Below are 20,930 nucleotides of genomic sequence, written 5' to 3'. Positions count from 1 at the left end.
TGCCGTTCAGGCTGGCTCCCTCTCGCAGGTGGGTGTACTCAGCCTGGAGCTGGCGGGCCAGCCAAGATGAGGGGGTGGGCGGCACAGACAGGGAGCAAGTCAGTGCTCTGGAAATGTGTTACTAGTTATTCCTATTCCCCTGCTAGAGGGTTTCTGCTGTCACTCCTGGGGGCCACGGTTTCCCTCCCATGTCCATCTCCCCCATGGTAGCCACCTTTGCCAGCCCATTTTATTGTTGGGGGGGACAGGAGAAGAACAGTTGGGAAGGGGTGGAGGAAAGTCTGATGTAGAGTTGAAGAAAAGCTGAAAAATGAGATTACTGATCTTTTTCCCTCTCTGCCATGTCTTTTCATGAAACTGCCCACTTTTAATGAAACTTTCCGCAGGCTAGTCTGACAGCAGACCAGCTGCGCACACACACACAACCTGTCCAGTGAACACGCATGTAACTAGGATTCAAGTGAATGTGGTCTCTATGTGATTACAAGAAGGGAAGAAAGAGGGCCTTAAATCAGTTCAGCTTGCTGGAGACTGGTTTTGGGGGCACCTCTATCTTGTCCCTGCTTCCATACGATGGCCACTTCTCTTGCCAAAATGAACAAGGGCACCAGAAGTATCAGCAACCGGTAACAGAGCCCATCAACCAACAATTATCAAAATGATCAAGAAAGAGTTTTAACTGTTTTAGACAAAATCTTCACGGACAGATGCATCAGGGTTATTAAACATGGTAGCACCGAGGCAACTAGCAGCTGAAGATGTCTCAGCACCTCTAGTTTTGGCAGCTGGGATAACCAAAGGAGACGTTGTTCCACAGCTCCCTATATCAGAGATTTTCTCAAACTATCTGCTGCTATCCAGGGTTTGGTGGACCTGTGGCCATCCACTCCACCCCTGTGGAGTCAAAGTTGTCTCCTTCAACATTTTGTTATCAGTTGGAGAGCTGGAATGGCTGGAGAACAAAACTGCAAAAAGAGCTTGTTCCCTAGTGAATAATGTGACCAAGTGCTGTTTCTCACTTTGCCCTCTTTAGAAATAACTGGCTGGAGAAGAAGGGCAAGGTCAGAGCTATCTCCTTCCCTGTTCCACTTGCTCATGGAATCCGACTCTGTCTTGACAGCTGGTTTTAGTTAGAATTATACCTATTCTGTAGGGATGGAGATCCCTTGATTTAACCCACACTTCCATCCCATGTCACTATGTACCATGGTCATGGGCTGCTGCCAGCGAGAGTCAGGTGTGATAGTCTCTTCTAAGTAAGACCAAAAATTTATAGACAATAACATCACACATTGGTCCTACCTTCCCACATCCCTTATGCCTGCTATTGTTCTTCAGATCCTTCATCTTTGTCAAGGAAGATTGATGACATGGCAGTCTTCACATGGCATTAATTAGTTTATGGAAGCTGGTACTGCTAGATGCTTAAAGGTAAGCAAGCAGTGACCAAGAAGAGTTTGGGGCTACAATCTCAAAAGCAAAGAGGAATACAACTACTCCAAAAGTAGGCTAGAACCTAGGTGCCTACGTGTTTCACTGGGTTTTGTGGCTTATACAAGATCTCAAACTTTCTTTACAAAAATTACTTGAGGAAGGACAATGGAGAAGAGAAGGTTTTGATTCATCATGCCTTCTTCATCCACTTTGTTATGTCTAATGAAACCTGAGTATCCTCAGTGTGATCAGCCACTGCAGCAACAGAGGCAGTTGTGCAGCAAAATGAAAATTAAAGATGGAAGGTGGTTCCCAGCCACTACATGTGGCTTTCCTAGAAGACCCACTACAAGACTTTTCTGGCAGCTGTTGCCCTTCCTGAAGGACAGGAAAGAGCTCACCAAGAGCTGCTGTACCCTGACTGGTAGAAACCTTTGAATTTACAGCTAGCACACATCCTTACCCAGTTTAAACCCGGTCGTTACCATGCTCAACGACTTATTCTTCATCCTTGGTGTTTATCTCCTCCAGATACACACAGACAACACTCAATCTCTCTTAGCCTTTGCCATGACATGCAAAATGTTCCACGTTTTTCTCATCTCCATTTATGTGATAGAGTCTCCCTTTCCAGATGAATCCCAAAGTCCTTCTTGGCCATTTAAAATGGTCTGTATCAATGGTAACCCAGGCTTCTGTAGTCTCTTACATCATCTCCTGTCTGTCATGCTCTTTCCCACACTGTTTCCTCATTATTTACCTCATTCTTCACTGTTCTTCTGAGACGAGCTGTCCTCTTCTTTCTTATCGCTCCCCCCTCCTCATTTCCAATCAAGTTTGAGGTAAATTCACCTGAAAGTCATAGGAGTTCCTAAGGAACAGTCTCCTGAGCACAGCTCAGTGACGCTGATGCCAGCATTATGAAGGCTGTGTTTTCCTGGATAGCATGACTGTTCGTAGTTCTGGCAAATAAAAGGAATTAGAGAAAAAGAGGACTTGAGAGGTGTGTGAGTAATACAGCATCATCCGTGGGGACACGTGCTGGGATAACACACAAAAACAAGCTGAGAACACAGAGTACTTTCACCTACAAGTTAACTCTCACCACACTTGGGGAAGGTAAGGGAAGGCAGATGTCACTGCTACAGCTAGGGAAACTGAGGCATAGCAATGCAAATTGCACAGATCATTCAGCTGGTTTGATGGAGAGCCTAAGTTAAAGACTGTTTATCCTTTGTTGTGGGTTGCAGCTGTCTGAATTATGCAATAAAGCTTAATTTAATTGCATAATAGGAAGGCAAGACTATGAACTCCATCGATTACCTGCTACAAGGACCCAGAGCAACTGGATGTGCCAGTGCATTTGGACCTGTCCATGATGTCCCCAACTTGGCTCTTCCTCACCTCACTGCTCTTGCCCTCGTTAACAGCCAACATCCCACCGAAGCCTCTTCCCTTTCTTGTAGCCAAGCATGACCTCGTATTGGCTCTAGCTCTTCCGTGCGACTGCCCTTGAGCTTGCTCCAGGACCGCCTGACCAAGGCTGAGCACCAAGAGCACCCTGCTACCCAAGGACGCTGTCGCAGCAGAGTGATCTCCGCTTGCACAGAGCTGGCATCCGTTCCACCCGCTGACTTTCCCACCTCCAAAGACGGCTGCAGCTCAGCAAGGGGAACAAACATACCATAGAAGGGAAGCGATCTCTGCCAAGCACTGCAGAAATGGGACACAGATGGTGTCTTAAATGAGAACGGAAGTTTATTTGGGGGCTCTGTGTGTGACGTAGCGTTGCAGATCTTGCAACAGATGACAGAGACTAGGATTTCAGAGCTGGTGATGAGATAATTTTGAAGCAGTCTCTGTCCACAGAGCTATTAGCTTGTCTGAAAAAGAAAAAAGAGAAAAAGTTGAACTCAATAAATGGTTCTGTAAGGACAGGAATGTATAAACTTGCCTTTGTTTATATGTAGGTCTGGTTCTTCTGATACCCTAATCTTAATCACAGCTGTTTGTTGGCTGGTTGGTCAGCCCGGATGGTTGTGCTGATTGGCCGGGTGGCCACTGCTAGTGGAAATATATGAGGATGACATTAGCCTTGCTTTTCCCTGCTCTAGACATAAACTTTTGTCTTTGACCTCTACAGGCAGAATGGTTGGAAGGAACCTCCAGAGGTCATTTGGTCCAACCCCCTGCTCTAGCAGGGCCACCTAAGGCCAGTTGCCCAGGACCACATCCAGGCAGTTTTTAAATATTTCTAATAATGGAGACTCCACAACCTCTCAGGGCAACCAGTCCCAGGTCTCTCATCCACCTCTCTTATGAGAGATGTTCCAGTCCATCATCTTCCTGGCCCTTTGCTGGACCCTATCCTGTATGTCGATGTCTCTCTTGTACTGGAAAGCCCAGCACTGGACACAAAAATCTACAAGAAAACTCTGCTGAAGCCCGGGCTTGAACCAGGGACCTTTAGATCTTCAGTCTAACGCTCTCCCAGCTGAGCTACTTCAGCCCTGTTTTGGCACTGATTTTCCCAAAACTTGTTGGAACAGAATTATCTCTCAGCCTTTTCAGACAAGCTTAGTTGACATTAGTTTGTGAGTCAAAGAAGTTGTTTCAGGGAACAAGATACAGACAAACTGGGCTCAAAAGCAATGGTTCAAGGCACCACCAACACAGCCTCTTTGTCGATGTACATGACCTCTGTATATGTGTATGACTTTAATAATAATATGACTCTGGAGGATGTATAGAAGTGGAGCAGGGAAAAAAACAACCAGTTGTTCCTGAAGGGCTGACGGAGGAATAGTTACCTGGAGATAGGAGAAGGGCTCAGTTGGTTCACAAATCATCGCAAGGAAAATAAGGAGATTGAGCTAGGTCTCTATAGATACAAAGCTATCCATGAGGAAGCTGAATGTGAAGTGGCAAGGGTGATGGAGGATGAAGAGAAAGACAAATTGATTGTAGGAAGGGCTCAAGAGATGACTGAGAGTGGGAAGAGAGTAAAAGGGACAATCAAACATAGACTGCTTGCTCTCTGCTTCTGGCGTTGAAGACACCATCTTGTCTTATTCCTCAGACTCTCTTTCTTTTTAGTACTGTTTAGGGTGTCAGAGTCGGATGCCAGTTGTGTTGACTAATGCAGTTCTCTTCCACAGGGTTAGACTCGTCTGGGATGCCACAGCCATTCCTTGGTCCGTGACACACGCTGCTAATCGCAGAGTTAAGATCAGAACTGGGTGGAGCAGAGAGGTGTTTACACCTCTGTCAATAAAACAAATAACAGCATCCAAGAGAATGCGCTGGTTGCTTTTCCAAACTGGTCTGGTATATCCAAAACACCAAAACCCCTTCTCCGTAGGGACAGGTTTGTTTGTGCTGGTAAGAAATAAGAAAGTGGGGCTCCTCGCTGTACCTAAAGCCCAAGGTCCATATCATAAAATGCAGCTAAAATCTGGATTTTGATCCGAGGACCAGCCAAGAGCACTAGCATAAAACAGACATTTCTAATATCTTTTCATAGAGCCCACTGAAGGATTTGGAGTAATCCATGGAGCCTGGCTAATCCTTTCATATCAATCTGTCTCTCTCCAGCTAGGGAATGGGAGCCAGGCATATTCATGCAGCGATACAGGAGATGTTTGCCCAGCCCGCCAACTTATTCTGCAAATAGAGGACTTTCGCTCCCGGGACAGACAATCTAACATCTTTCACCAGCTCCAAATTCACATCTCCCCAAAATACATATGTGAAATGCACAGTAAGTTTTCCGTATCTGCTAAAAAACTGGTAGTGAAAGGTGTCAAAAATACATTTAATCTGGGTTTGAATGTTCAGCTCGACAGCAGCAGATATTTCCTCAGAGAGGTTTATTAGATAACAGTTCCTGATATCTAGGGCTCTCAAACTAGGCTGTGGAACCTCTTGCAATATCCAGACATTAGGATCATACCCTAAGTAGGTTTTCGTTCTACAAAACCACTTCCACCCCTGGATCCTAATGGTGATCCTACCCATGACCACTGAGGAGCTGATCACACATACGTGGCTGAGGGTCTCAGCATCTCTGTGCTTATGAGGTGGGGACATTTTGGACAGCTGAGCAGTGCTACAGAGTTTCTGCTTCTTGTCCATTTACACTTAGAAATTGTCTCCTTTATGCGACCTAGAAACATGCAAGATCCAGCCCTTGAAAGCTCTATGGTGCTGAGAACAGGTTCACATAACAAACCCAGAGCATCACCAAAGACCACGGCCACCAGACAACCCAACCCAAAACCCGATTCCTCTGTTACATTTTGTGTCTGGTACAGACGCTGATATGAGAGGGACCTAGAATATTGCTCAAGGATTTGGAGCCACAGAAGAGTGATTAGGTCTCAGTCCTGAAGTTGAAATGAGCAGTCCTTGTTATCTATCCTATTGACCGTCTCTCTCACCTCCACCTGAACCTCAGGATCCGTGAGAAGTTAGTTGAGTTGGCCCCAGTAAGTCTTTCCAATTGTCCATGAAAGAGGATGAGGAAGAAATCTTGCAACCTGCCCTGCACAAAGACATCTACAAACCAAGGCTGTATGTTCAGAGCAGGTCTGGTTATATTTATCTACAGAAGATGCTTACAGGAGCAGTTTCTCGAGCTCAGTGACTAAGGATCCTACAAATACAGCTTGGATCAGCCTGCAGGAACAGAAAACTCTTTCTGGTATATTTTTCCTCATTTGGATGCTGACGGAAGTGAGAAAAAGGATTGCATAGCCAGATGATTTATTAGATGAGTGTTGTGGGGTCCATCATAAGAGTTTACTTGTATGTAAAGCTTTGCTTTGAAGCGTTACTAAAGTCCAGAGTGTGGACCGGCTCCAGGTTTATTTTTTCTTTAAAGAGTCTGTTTTGAAACATCGGTGCCTCTGATTCTGTTGAAAGAGCACTGTTTTGCTCTTCCCTTAAGAGCTGTGAGCCATTTAGCATTACCAGCACTGATGATGATTACTAAATTCCTAGAAGGCCAGATGGGGACATCAGTATGACAGGTAACAAAGACCACAAGAGAAGACCTGCTGAGCCTGGCAGGACTTTTTTCTGCAAACCTCAGCAGTCTGGAAAAGGTTTCTGGGGTGACATTCATCTCACCTGACTTCTTAAAGGCTGACAAAGCAAATCTCTAAACCTGACCTAATCACTACACAGAGCTCGTAGAAATGGGAAACGCCAGTGCTGAGTTCCCAAATTGAATCTCCCTTCAAAACCCAAACCAAAAACTTTGAACATCAGCTCTGGAGGGCTCTGTATGACACTTCAGACATTATCAGCATGTGAGTCTGGCAAACTGAGCATCCCCTTTCTAGCAGCAATTCGTATAGCAGAACAGTATTGTTGCGAGTTACAACTCAGCTCCCTGCAGCCACGCCAGAAATGACATTAACCAGTGACAATGAGAAAAGGTATTTCCACTACTGGGTTCAGCTAAAACATTGGCTATCCCTAGAAATTACCCTTGTGCATGCACTGTCTGCTGTCTGTGGGGTATGAGGGTCACTGGGAGGGTGGTGGTGTCACCACATGAGCATTTTGTTTTGCTGTCCACCAGCTGCTAGAAAGTCATAGTCTGCATGAGCTGTCCCGGAGCATCCTGCATGGCTCAGGGACCAGCTCAGCAGCTTTTATACACTTTTAATGAAGCTATAACACTCTTTTGCTTAGAGAAGCCAGGTTATGGAGTCGGTCTGTGGGGTTTTCCCAAACCTGTGTTATGCCCATTGCAAAGATAGGCTGGGTCCTATCAAAAGTTTTTCTCCAAATTTTAATTAGAACTGACAGCCCATGTCACTTCTGGGTCTGAACAAATCCCATTTGTCTTTCAACTCTTCCTGAGCTTTTAGGGTGTGTGTGGAGGGGTCTATGCATTGGGATTTAGGTCAATATGGCATGAAGGAGCCAGAGCAGAGGAAAGCCTTCTCAAGGCCAGTGGTGCCACCTAATGGGAAAATTCCCAGGGAATCTATTTCTCGGAAGTTAAGTCCTTAACTGGGGTGTTGCTAGGTGACGCAGAGATGGAAATCGGTAGCTCTGATGTAAGTCTCTCTTTTCTGCTGCTTTACGACCATCCTTCCGTCAGTCTATTCCCTTTTCCCCAGCGTCTGAGCCACACAAATGAGACCGCCCCGGAAAATTCATTCTGCTTCCTGCTTAAATCCACTCTCAGCAATCCCTGAAGCTACTGAAGCATTTTTGACCTTGAGGCTCAGAGTCTCTCTGGAGAGGAAATTATCCCAGATTTTTGGATTATGAAGAGTCAAGCACAAAATAAGAGGGAACGAGGGGCTGCCACGGGAGGGGCCAGGACTCTGTGGGTTTTCTCCTTAGTTACACATTTTGCAAATGAGAGGCGAGACAGGCTCTCTGCATCGCAACCTCCACACACACTATTGCAGCTCAGCAGCGTTTGGAATCAGATTGTGGCTCTGCAAAAGCAGCAATAATGTCTCAAAGCAGTGCCTGACAAAAGTTCCCACATGGCAACCCCCTGCAGCCGCTTTGCATCATAAATAATCACAAGAGTGGGCAGGAATGAGCTGCAAAGCCTGTCCTGGTCTCAAGGGATTATTTTCTTCCCTGTGTTGTCTTCCCAGCACCTACACCTATTTCCTCATGACAATCTCGCTCACCATGGCACCCTTGCTGCCTTTAGTTTGCAGGAGTGTATTACAGTGGTTAGACCAGGGTCTTGGTCTTTCTCAGATCTCATCTCAGCTCTACCATCGATGAATCATAGGTTTTAAGCTGCCTCAGTCAGGCTTTCTTTACTTCAGTTTCTCTGAGGCTGAAAAGCTATTTCCGAGATTCTTCCCCATTTTTTCCTGGGATAAAGAAGTTTGCAAGGGCTGGCAGTTCTTATAGGTATCCAAAAAACACCAAAGAAAATTATGCTATGTGATGTTGAAGCATTGTTTCTGCTGTTCTTGGAGAGAGGGTGCAAGTGAAGGTATACGGGGGATCTCTTCCCACTTTCAGTGCCTCACTGGGCTGAAACACCACCATTAGAGGCAAGATGGCAGCTCACAAAAGCCCTGTGCAATTTCATGGCTGAAGAAGGCATTAACATTTAGGGCAAAGGGGAGAAACCTGCAATTAAGCAGGCTCAAGTCATTAATTCTAGCAGGGAGCTAAGCTCTGCTGGTAATGATGACTCTGCAGCTGTGGCTGGTGCTGCTCAAAGCCTTGAACACTGCCTGGCAGAGGTGGCCGGGCACTGGTAATTGTCCTCACAGTTCAGGCAGTTTCCAGTGACTTTTCTTTTCATATCCCTTACCTTGAACCCAAGCAACCAGAAAGGAATTAATCTGTAAGAGGGTTGGGGATGGGAAGTCTGTGGGTCCAAGGCAAGATGCTTGGGGGAAGGACGCCAAGGAGTTGGCCAATAAAGGGCTGAGCCCCAGAATGCCACGGAGGAGTGATCATAAGGCATGTGAGTCATGGAAAGGTAGGTCCAGCTCTCACTTTAGCTTACTGGGCTCATTTTTTTTTTTAAAGCTTCACTGTGTAGTGACTCCAGGAGTATTCAAACCCCTAAAACCAACATCACCTGAGGCATATTGACCTCAGGTATGGGAGTCAGGGTGCAGGATGGGTATCTGGGGAGGACTAGAGAAGAAAAGTTCAAGGCTCTTAATTGTCACACAAGTAGCCTGCAGTCAGGATTTAGCTCAATGAGTACTTTCCCCCGTCTCCTTTCTCTAGCCTGGGAGCTACATGATGCTGGGGAAGGTAAACTGAGCACCTTCTATCTACACCCTGTCCACAGACCTTACTACACCAGCTAGCCTGGGAGGAGAGGGTGGATGTATGGTGCTGTCGATGGGACTCCACAAGCCAAGACAAGCACAGCCTGGAGTGCTGGGGTTTTTTTATCAGATGTTGGGATCTTTAGCTGGAGTTTGAAGCAGAGGGAAAATATGCTCTCGTATCTGCCCAAAACGTTGGCTGTTTAACCCTGTCTCTCCAAAAACTCCCACCACAATAAATAGCAACCATATCTGAAGTTAAGCTCCTCCAAGCACCTCTGCTAGAGGAAAGGAGTCATCTGTGGCAAGGGAGACCATTCATAAGCCAATATCACCTTTCATTAGTGCCCACATGCTGTTCCCCTGCACCTGGGCTGCTGTTTCAGGCAGGATGATAATAACAAGTGTCACCCACTTCTGCTGCAATCACTTCAGTCACTCACAGCAGGGCAATTGCAGAGTCTTATTTCTCTGCAACCCTCTCCCTCAACCTGAAGCTGCTCAGCCCACTCCCCATCCCTGGGGATATCCTGCTAACAGCGTGACTTTCTTGGACTTGCATGTTTTGTGGTCCTTTGGCTGGCTCACAGCCTACCCCTGATTTCACCCTTTCCATTCTGCTCCCATCCAGAGATCATGCAAGCCAAACAGGAGCCTGTTTGCCATTCATTGCTTAACTGCTCTGCCCTTCCTGAACTGAATTTGCACATAGAGTAGAGGCAGTTTAAAAGTCAAAGCTTTAGTGTAACAACTCTCTCCCCTTTTCTGGATGCAGACTTTTAGAAGGGGAACTCCTGCCCCTTTAATAGAAATCTGTGATGTTCCCAATGGCTAAACTAAGCAAATATGTTTTATGGAGCTAGTTTGGTATTTGCTGTGTTTTTCCCAGAGGTGCTGAGCAGCAGCTCAGTAAAACTAGTAAAAGAAAAAAAAAAATAAATCCATTAGTTCCCCTGTGCCTCAATTCCCCCATGTTGTGGTTTAGCCCAGCTGGTAACAAAACACCACGAAGCCGCTCGCTCACTCCTGCCCCCCACACCCCCTGGTCTCGGCAGAATGAGGAGAAAATATAAAGAAAAGCTCATGGGTCTAGACAAGGACAGGGAGGGATCACTCACCACTTCTGGTCATGGGCAAAACACAGGCTCATCTTGGGGAAGAAACAAAATCAATTTAATTTACTACCAGTCAAATCAAAGCAAGGATATTAGGAAGTAAAACCCAACCCGAGAACAGCTTCCCCCAGCCCTCCCTCCTTCCCACCTCAACTTCACTCCCAATTTCTCTACCTCCTCCTCCCCAGGGCACAGGGGGATGGGGAATGGGGGTTGGGGTCAGTTCCTCACACCTTGTCTCTGCCGCTCCTTCCTCCTCAGGGGGAGGAGGACTCCTCACTCGTCCCCTGCTCCACCGTGGGGTCCCTCCCACGGGAGACAGTCCTTCACGAACTTCTCCAACATGAGTCCTTCCCACAGGCTGCAGTTCTTCACAAACTGCTCCAGCGTGGGTCCCTTCCACGGGCTGCAGTCCTTCAGTCCCAGCCTGCTCCAGCGCGGGCTTCCCCAGGGAGCGGCGGCCATCTTGTGGGGCATCCATCCCCCTGCTCCGGCATGGGCTCCTCTCTCCCCGGGCTGCAGGTGGGCATCTGCTCCCCCGCTGCCCTCCATGGGCTGGGGGGGGACAGCCTGCCCTCTGGTCTCACCACGGGCTGCGGGGGCATCCCCTCCTCCCCGCCTTCCTCACTGACCTCAGGATCTGCAGAGGGGTTCCTCTCACATTCCAATCCCCTCACTCACTGCAGGTTCCCCTTCTTAAATCTGTTCCCCCACAGGTGTTACCACTGTCACTGATTGGGTCAGCCTGGGCCACAGGTGGGTCTGACTTGGAGCCAGGGAAGCTTCTAGCAGCTTCTCACAGGAGCCGGCCCTGCAGCCCCTCCCCTGTCACCAAAACCCTGTCAGACAAACCCAAAACACCCCATCAGTAAAATGACTCTCTCAAGCAGATATGACAACGGATAATGGCTTTAAACTGAAAGAGGGCGGATTTAGATTAGATGTAAGGAAATTCTTCACTGTGAGGGTGGTTAGACACTGGACCAGGTTGCCCAGAGAAGCTGTGGATGCCCCATCCCTGGCAGTGTTCAAGGCCAGGTTGGACGGGGCTTTGAGCAACCTGGTCTAGTGGAAGGTGTCCCTGCCCATGGCAGGGGGGTTGGAACTAGACGATCTTTAAGGTCCCTTCCAACCCAAACCATTGTGTGATTCTATGATTCTATGAATTGCTGGCCAGACACTTCAAGCAGCTGAGCTGGGGTGGTCGGTAAGACCAGCTCGACTAATGGCCCCTATAATGGTGCAGAGCCCACTCAGTCCCCTGGAGGAAACACCATGGGGTGAGTGACTGACCAGACAACAAAGCAAGAGAGGACAGACGTCAGGAAAACCCAGGCCAGGAGCAGCCTTTCCCCAAATGGCAGACCCCCACAGGTTTCTCTGGTGGAGAACCAGCTGGGAAGCTGACACAGAAAACAGACTAGAAAAATTTTCAACTCTCTTTGCCTATTATGTCAGATATTGTACCATGATGTGCAATTGTTTAACTAGACTTAAATCACTCTGAACTACATAAATTACCTCCAATAATCCCCATTCTTTCCCAATGCTGACACTTTTTTATTCCAAAACACAGCAATCTTGCTATCTTCCATATAATTGTATAACATATGTGGCACATAGCTGCCTCTTAAATAAATGAGTTACGTTTCACAGTACGCACCAAGTCGCACATAATTTTCTCTGTCTTCAACTGTTTTTAACAGAAAGGCAGTTGGAAATGATTGGACAGTATATCTGTGGTTAAATGTAAAGGGTGTGGGACAAAAAAAAAAAAAAAAGAACAATTCCCAAATCTAAATGTTATTGTTTAACAACTTAATTTTTAATCACAGTCCCCAAGACTGGAAAGAACAAGGTGCATGTTGTTTGGTTATGCTACTGCTCAGAAAAACAGCTCCAGCTTCATGAGCAGCCCTTGCACAGGGGCTGCACATGGAGAGGGCCCTCATCCAAAGCGCTGACACAAACTACATGCTGCATGTAGAGTGAAGGTGGATTTGGAAATGTAGGCAAGGGACAGCACCAAGATGTGACACCCTCTGGCTATACTTGGCTTCCCTCAGCCCAGAAGGAAAGGCAGAGCCACCACAATGTTTACCTGAGTTTATACGAGGGTCCTGCAAGGTACAAGAACCAGACCAAGCATGTGGGGGTGTGGAAAAGGGCTGGAGCATCTTTAGCTCCCTCCACAGCAACCTCTTGCAGTTGAAGGCCATCAGTTCACTCATCTGCTTCATCCTTTGGAAGAATCCCTCCTCCCCTTAGCGTCTGGCTGTTTCAACAGTGGGATTCAAAGCTTTACCCCATCCTAAGTCTGGGCGCATGATTCAGCTTCATTCTTTGTCCATACAAAACAGGCAATCTCTATGATGAGGAATAAAAACTGGATGTGTAAAATGAAAGTGACTGTGGCCTGTGTGTCGATGAAATGTGTGATCTGGAGGATGGGAGGTTCTGCATCCTCATGGCTATCACAACTCTGACCCAGCCCTGAAGGCTAAACACATATACTGTCTCTCAGCATTGGAGAGTGCTTTGTCTGACCTTGGGGGACTTCTCCCAGTACCCACCCATTTCACAGATGAGGTGTATGCTGCATCTTTTCATGGTTCCTCCTCCAAAATTCCACTATTGTACATGGCTAAGTCTCAGCTGCTAATTTTGCACCTCCTGCAAGTGCACAATGAGCTTTCTTGGACAGACAGACTTTTCCTGCCAAGAATGGAGACTGTACGTGCCAGCTGGAGGTATTTCATAGGATATATTGGGAAGGGGGAAACATGAGCTTCAAATCTGTTTGGAAGTCAGGTAACTAACACCAGGCTGTTGGGAGGTCTTCACTTAGGATCCAGGCCTGGAAGTCTCTCCTGGAGGAAGGTGGCTAAGCCAGCCTTGTCTCACAAAACTTTGCTGCTTCAGACATATGTGAAGTAAATAATTGGCTATTGCACTTGGCAGTTAGAGAGGAGATGGAGGTTCAAGTCCCCAGTCTCTCTGAGAAGACCAGAACTTTTAGAACCAAGATTCACGCTCTGCTCACCAGGCTGCAGGTATCTTGGAGAACTTCCACCTGGCCAACTGAAGCTGGTTCACTGCTATTAAACACTCATTTACCATGTCAAGCTTTAAACCACAGCTTTCTGTGTAGAGCTTTATTTTGATGCCAGAGATGGCTAAACAATAGGTTTGGGGCCAAAGCTATTTCATGAGCTTTCCAAGCACCGCTCCCATGGTGGGACTTTTACTTCATGGACAGCTATGGACTAATACAAGGGTTTCCTGGCAATCCAAATGCACATCACCATTTAGTCCATGGCTTCAACGGGAAGGATCCCAGTCCAGTGCAGGATATCCTCTACCCTTGCCTAGGTGATTCCATCAAACGGTTTCTGACAAATGAGTGAGTGAGTGAGTTAGATTTTTGGGTGAGGTTTTGAGGCTTGAAAGATGTGAGTGATACTGGCCTTGGGCTGCTGTGTGTCAGAGACTTGCTCTTGTAACTGTGTGCAATGAGAGGTCCAGGCTGGAGGGTATTCCCAGAGAATGTGGACAGGTTCAAGCCCTGCAGACAACATAAGGTTGGCAGAGCAAAGACCCTTAGTGAATCCATCTCCCCATCATCGGTTTGACACGTGAAACATGGGAATAATTGACCTTCTCTTTTACTAGGGTGTTCGAAGGGCATTGCTTTAAAGCTAGGGAGATCCACAAGCAGTAAACAAGATAATGGCACTAATAAGCCAGCCCCAAGCCATGCAATTGATTCATCATGGCTAATGCATCCAGCATGAAATGGACCTGAGTGACACTGAGTTTGATGGGAAGATTGACAGGTTTGAGGGGGAGAAGCATTGACCCAAAGGGACCCATGGTAGCTTATCTGGGTCCTGTGTGGCAGGACTGACATTGGCTGTGGTGTCTGGGATCAAACGTCCATCCAAGATCTGGAGTCAAAGAAGCCTTGCTCTTCCCCTTCCCCCCATATTTCTCAAGTTGAGGTGTTACTACCCTTTAGTGCCAATAAACCTTCTGGACAGGCTGGATGCTAGGATGTAAAATAAGAGTATCCTGTGCACAGCCCATCCCTGCCCAGAATAAGTTTTTCCTTCCCTTTTTCCCCTTCTCCATTTTCCAGTTTCTCCTGTAGACACCAAACTTTCAATGTTCATCAGGAAAGGGGGGAAAAAAAAAAAAAAAGTGTTCTAGCCACAAAATGACTGTACTCTGGCTTTTAAAACCATTGTCCCCCAGGTGGGAAAAGACAGCGAGCAAAAAACCTGTAAACAGAAAATAGCAGAGCAACTCCCACTCACCGAAGCTGCTGCCTCTCCCTCCGAAGGCGGCACACTGATGAGTCACAGCAAAAAGCATTTCTCTCCCCACGGGGCCGGGGCTCTGTCTTGCCCACCTGCCTTCCCCCGCCGAAAAGGTGGGTAGTGCAGTCCCCCAGGCACTGCTTGTGAGTCAGGAGACCCTGAGGAGTCAGAAATGTCCCGGAGGAGTGAGGTAAAGCCACCTGCCAGCTTCTGCTCATCTGACATTCAAAGGATATTTTATCCCAGCAGGGTACAGCACTTTTGCAGGGGCAAAAAATAGGGGAAGAAGCCCCCATCAGTGGCCCTGTGGCTCTGGGAGGTCTGTGATACTGAATTGTTTGGGGGATGCTGAAAATCTGAACCACCTGAGGTTTGTAGGAGGGTGGTCAGACCTCCCGACACATCGACAGCTTTTCCCTACACAGAAATTATTTCAGGATCAGTGCTCAACCCGAGAGAAGTGTGAGGGAGAGATTTCAGGGTTTTAGCTACAGACCAGCATTGCTGAGAACTATTAAGCAAATAGGCATAACTAAATCTTTGCCCTTCACCATTGCTCCCTGGCCTATTTTATGCCTACTTTAACACTTATGGTGGTAAAGGGTGGTTTTGTATCTCATGGGAATTCAGAGCCTCACCCCTTCCCTAAAAAAATCCAAAATGCTTGAACTGAGGGTTCCCACAGCCAGGAAGAGGAGTCTAAATATAAGGCTACGAGCAAAGGGCTTCTTTGTTACTTAATATAAATGAAAATGGGAGAAAGAAAAAAAGTTTGGCCCTCAGTCTGAATTTGAAAATTATTTCAGGACCAAAACCCACATTTCTGTTAGCAAAGTATTTTGCCCTAGAGTAAAGGGTGAACTTCAGTTATAATTCCAGTAAAGGTCCTCCTGATGGCTAACAAGACAGAGAGAAGAATGACCACTTCCCAAAACTCACACTAGCTTCAAAGTTGTGTGTTTATTAAGTTTTAAAGTTATTACAGACATGTAACTACTGATCATCCAGCAACAGCCAGAGGGGAAAGAAAAAAAAAAAAAAAAGAAAAAAGATGTTGTTGTTGAAAAGTTTTGAAAACAAGCAAACTGTATGTTTGCTGAGCCTTCCCCCATCTGCTCCCCTTTGTAGCAGTAATTGCATTTGCTGCTGTATTTCACTCTGTTCTCACAGTCTTAAGTAACAGGCCCCAACTAATTGCAGAATTTTGCCTGCAAATATACAGCCTGGTTATTTTTAGCCAGCCTTTATTTTTTTTAACATCTCGCCAGGATGTTGAAAGCCCCTAATTTTCCCACCATCCTAATGCAAGCAAAAGTGAGTGGCGGGGGGCTAGTTGTGTCCATTAGGACAGTAAGAGCCAGAAGACTTGTCAGATCGTGTGGACAACAACAGCTACGAGTCAAACCCACAAACCCTGAACAGCTCTGTTTGGGATTTCAGGCCACATCCTCACCAGGGGGTTGTTTCTGCAGCTCTGGGTATGACCCACCATACCTAAGGAGGATGCTGTGGACTTCGTGGAGCATTCACCGTTCCTTCTGGGTGGTGTGGGCAGTGTGAGTCCACTCTGCCCCTTTACTTGCCTTCCAGCAACATAAAAATAACAATCTCCTGCTGAGTCAGCCTGTGAGAAAGGGACTGGGGTTTCATCTGAGAGCTTTTTTCCTCCCTAAGATGGAAGGATACAGGCTGTTAGCTAATGACACATACGGATTAAAAAACCAAACCTTCTGTTGCTTAAGTGGTTGAGTTTTAAAAATGCCAGCCAAGTATTGTATGTAGAGAAGGATATAGATACACATGCTTAGAGGTAGATATATATTCATAAAATAAAAATTACTCTTTTCATGGAACAGCACAAATATCTGTAAAGTTGGGGACAGATTTGCGGATAGATGATATTTTCCCAGTAGCAGGGGGAGTCTCTTTTGTTGGCAGAATTCTGTCATGCAGGACATGCCAGCATGTCTCCGTATCTCACTCGCACTGACAATGTGAAAACTAATTGGAATAATACCCACACGCAGCTGCTGGGCTTCCCCCAGGAGAAGACGCAGCCCACACGTGGCGTAGGTGGGTGCATGCGATGTAGGTCATGGCACACCGCTTTGCTTTGCGAGGGCAACCTTCCTGGTGGGTGACTGACAAGTGTTTCCCGCTGTATCTTCAGCAAGTCTAGCAGACACCGTTAGCTCTAGGGTTGTCTAATTATACCCAGTGTGTTAGGACAAGAAACAAGAGATGAGCCTGTAAAACTCAGAGCTGGGCGAGAAATTGGAGCAAGGATTCCTTCCAGTTGTCACCTAAATGGTTTCTTCAGCTCATTCTGGGGCGCTAACATTGCAGGGTCAGAATACGGAGAAGACTGTATGATTCCCAGCATGCCAACAGCCTGAATCATGGTGGGGGAGATCTTTTCCATAGGTAAATGCTTTCACTGGTGCATTTAGAAAGGCACAGGAAACCCACAGGTGGATTTTGCTTATAGCCCTGTGTTGAAACAGAGCACTTGTAGAAGATGCCCAGGTCTGGAGAGATGTACCGGTAAGTGCATCTGGGGCAGTACAACACTGTAGACTCACCCTCCCAGGTTGTGGGTGCATTAGTTGGCCTCTGGGACAGAGCTCTTCAAAACATTTTAGCTCTCCTAAAGCAGTGACGAGCCATAGGATGACTGTATCCTTGACCAAGCTAAGTCAGGTTCACTACTCTTGACTAATTCTGGACCGTATCCTCCCATCTGCCCAATTTGGGGATAACCGCAGGCAGAGCAATCTCAGCTCTGCCCTTGCCCAAGGTGGGTTTCTCCATCGGAGTTAGTCTCAGCTCCCTGCACAGTTGGTGGGGAGAGATGCCACAAGGCTGAGGGCACAATTTATCTCTTCCTGCAGCAGGTGGCTAATGTGGGTGTCGTGGTTTAACCCCAGCCAGCAACTAAGCACCACGCAGCCGCTCACTCACTTCCCGCTTCCCTCCCCCAGTGGGATGGGGGAGAGAATGGGAAAAAAAGTAAAACTCGTGGGTTGAGATAAGAACAGTTTAATTGAACAGAAAGGAAGAAACTAATAATGATAATAATAACAATAATAAAATGACAGTAATAAAAGAATTGGAATATACAAAACAAGTGATGCACAGCGCAATTGCTCACCACCCACTGACTGATGCCCAGTTAGTCCCCGAGCAGCAATCCCTCCCAGCCCCAGTCCCCCCAGTTTATATACTAGGCATGACGTCACATGGTACGGAATACCCCATTGGCCAGTTTGGGGCAGCTTTCCCAGCTGTGTCCCCTCCCAACTTCTTGTGCCCCTCCAGCCTTCTTGCTGGCTGGGCATGAGAAGCTGAAAAATTCTTGACTTAGTCTAAACACTACTTAGCAACAACTGAAAACATGTTATCAACATTCTTCTCATACTGAACCCAAAACATAGCACTATACAAGCTACAAGGAAGAAAGTTAACTCTATCCCAGCCGAAACCAGGACAGTAGGTTAGAGAAATCACATCCTAAAAAGTTTCTCTCTTCTGATTCCTTTGGAGGGCTGGAACACCTCTCCTATGAGGAAAAGCTGAGAGAGTTGGGGTTGTTCAGCCTGGAGAAGAGAAGGCTCTGGGGACACCTTCTTGCAGCCTTTCAGTACTTCAAGGGGACTTATAAGAAAGGTGGAGACAGACTTTTTAGTAGTGCCTGTAGCAATAGGGCAAAGGGTAATGGTTTTAAACTAAAAGAGGGGAGATTCAGACTAGCTATAAAGAAGAAATTTTTTATGGTAAGGGTGGTAAAACACTGGCACAGGCTGCCCAGAGAGGTGGTAGGTGCCCCATCTCTGGAAACATCCAATGTCAGGTTGGATGGGCTCTGAGCAACCTGATCTAGTTGAAGATGTCCCTGCTTATGGCAGGGGGGTTGGACTAGATGACCTTTAAAGGTCCCCTCCAACCCAAACCGTTCTATGATTCTATTACAAAGGGGACTGAATGTGACTAGCTCAGATGGAGTTCTCTAAGGTGAGATGAGGTGGATTGCTACCCAAGTGTCTCTAAGTTACTAATTCGAGGGACACAGTCCATCCTGGTTCTTGCATTACATTGCGGACAGGCAAGGTCCCAGATTCCTGCTCAGACAGCAGCATCGAGCACCATAGTTACAGGATTTCTATCAGTGAGGGTCCTGCTGTTTGCTTTGCTCCTAAGAGTAGGACTGTCCAGATACAAAGAGCCAAGAAGGTAAAGAAGTCATGGTCCTCCCTAAAAATAGAAATGTGCCCCCCGCTCCCCATTTCTTTCACAAGGCCAGACAATTTGGCTATGCAGGCTGAATGCAAACCAAGGCAGGACTGAGGTGGGTGAAACCCTGCCTGGCCTGAGAAGTTGCAGCTGGATGTCACAAACGCCTGCCAAGTCCAAAGGGCTTAAAACTCTTGACCAGAGGGTAAGGTATTCAATGTCCCATCATTGTTATCTGTTTGATAGCCTGGCTATAAAACTAAGGATATGCAAATGCCTTATGTGACCATCTGCACCTATGCGTCTTCGTTTCTTTCATCTGCCGCAGTCGATTGAGCCCAGATACTGAACTGTTGCACACATAGCAATAAAATCCTTGAAAATAAGTGTTCATTACTGAATGAGAAGCTTTCAGGATTTATACTGATAATAAATACTCATAATACTCCTAATTAAAAAAAAAAAAAAAGGAGATATATCTTGGTTGATAGCTTGAGCCACACTTTTTGCCTTTGGTGCTAGGTCTTTCCCATCTGCCTACCTCACCCAAGTCTTGCCCTCTCCTAGGGTTTTTCTCCCCTGAGGGCTCATGAGTTCATATTGAGCTCCATGTCCCATACCAAGGACCACCCAAGTATCATTGGTGGGAATCATCAGGCACAAGGAAATGAAGCTCATGGAGTGCCTTAGCCCATTCAAGATGGATAAGTTCTAGTCAGTGATTTGGGTGTCCAAGTCTAAGTGTGGAAATAGCAAAACTCCTAGCAATTCCTCCATTTTGGACAGCAAAGGTCCATGGGTGCTTTAACCACTGAGCTACTGTTTATGATGGGAAAGGACTGGCAACTAGAATGTGCAAATGCTGGTCCGCTTGGACTCCATTGCTAGGAAAGTGTTGATCATCCCACGGAGCCACTTCTCTCTGCTGACTCAAGAGAGACTCCAGATGATCAGCACAAGATAAACACAATGTAGTTGGATGGCTTCACGTCGACAATGAATTCCTCCTCATTGAAAAGCATTTTCAATATACCTCTCCCCCTTGGAGTTAGTGATCTGGAGACACCATCACCTTCACTTACAGTTGCTCAGGGTGCACAGCTCCTGCCAGGCAGGTTTTCCAGCAAGTAAGTGCCGTGACTGCCTGCCTTCCCTGTTACAGGACAGAAGTCTGGTGCTGTAAGCTTGCCTGTAAAAGTCCAGACACATTTCAGGACACAAAAGTCAGGGGGGACAGTTGTGTTTCTGGAGAAGTCCTCTTTGTCCAGAGGAGGCACTACAATCCTACCAAGAAATAGCAATAGTCATTATTTCTCTCAGGGGCATATTCCTCCTGAGGTTTAAAAAGGAGAGCTCCAAGGGTTTCAACAAGGCAACTTGAAGGCTGTTTTTTCAACTTGATATGTCGTTCTTGCTTGTAAGGATGGTTCGGGTAAGGGGCAATGATTTTGAGTCCGTTCTGCTTAATGCAATCAAATGCTAATTCAGATGACAGGATCTTTATTAAAGCTGGAACAGAAGATAATTTGTATATAGAAGAAACTCCAAGCAACCCTTCTTTGGCATTAGCTCATTTGACACAGTTAGAGCTAAGGGCACGTTTAACTAGAAAGGCAACGTATGAAAGACAAGTAGCTGCAAAAACTACATTTAAGATGCAGGTTTTAGCTGCAGTGAATTGGAGCACACACTGTTTATTCATGGTCCTAATGCTGGAGTTCATGACAATATAGCCTTCCTGCTACCACGAGCTGAGCCACCTGGCTTAAACCTGAATCAGAGAGATCTTCAAGAGTCATATCATACCTCTGGACTATAGCTTGAGTATACATGATCCTTGGGGCATCTTGTATGCACAAAATACAGTCCTGTCTATGCTTTTTCCACATCTACCCCCTTCAGTTCTTGTAGAGCAGTAACTTAGTGCCCATTTACCCCTCCCCAGATGAAGAGACTCATAATTAAAAAATCAAATTCGGCAGAGAAATGACTGGATGAAGAATATGTTGCAGCAAGATTTCTTACGTAGGCATCAGAGACCCACTGGAACT

The 20,930-nt window shown here is 46.6% G+C and overlaps 1 non-coding gene across 1 annotated transcript; it reads right to left on the bottom strand.

The window, feature by feature from the left end:
* Nucleotides 1-3,870: 3,870 nt before the first annotated feature.
* On the bottom strand, nt 3,871-3,943 carry TRNAF-GAA. Its single transcript has one exon. It is a non-coding gene; the product is annotated as a tRNA-Phe (tRNA).
* Nucleotides 3,944-20,930: the final 16,987 nt, after the last annotated feature.

The sequence above is a fragment of the Aquila chrysaetos genome, chromosome 4, assembly GCF_900496995.4.
Source record: "Aquila chrysaetos chrysaetos chromosome 4, bAquChr1.4, whole genome shotgun sequence".
Taxonomy (NCBI): Eukaryota; Metazoa; Chordata; class Aves; order Accipitriformes; family Accipitridae; genus Aquila; species Aquila chrysaetos.
This window is presented reverse-complemented; position numbering and strand designations above follow the sequence as displayed.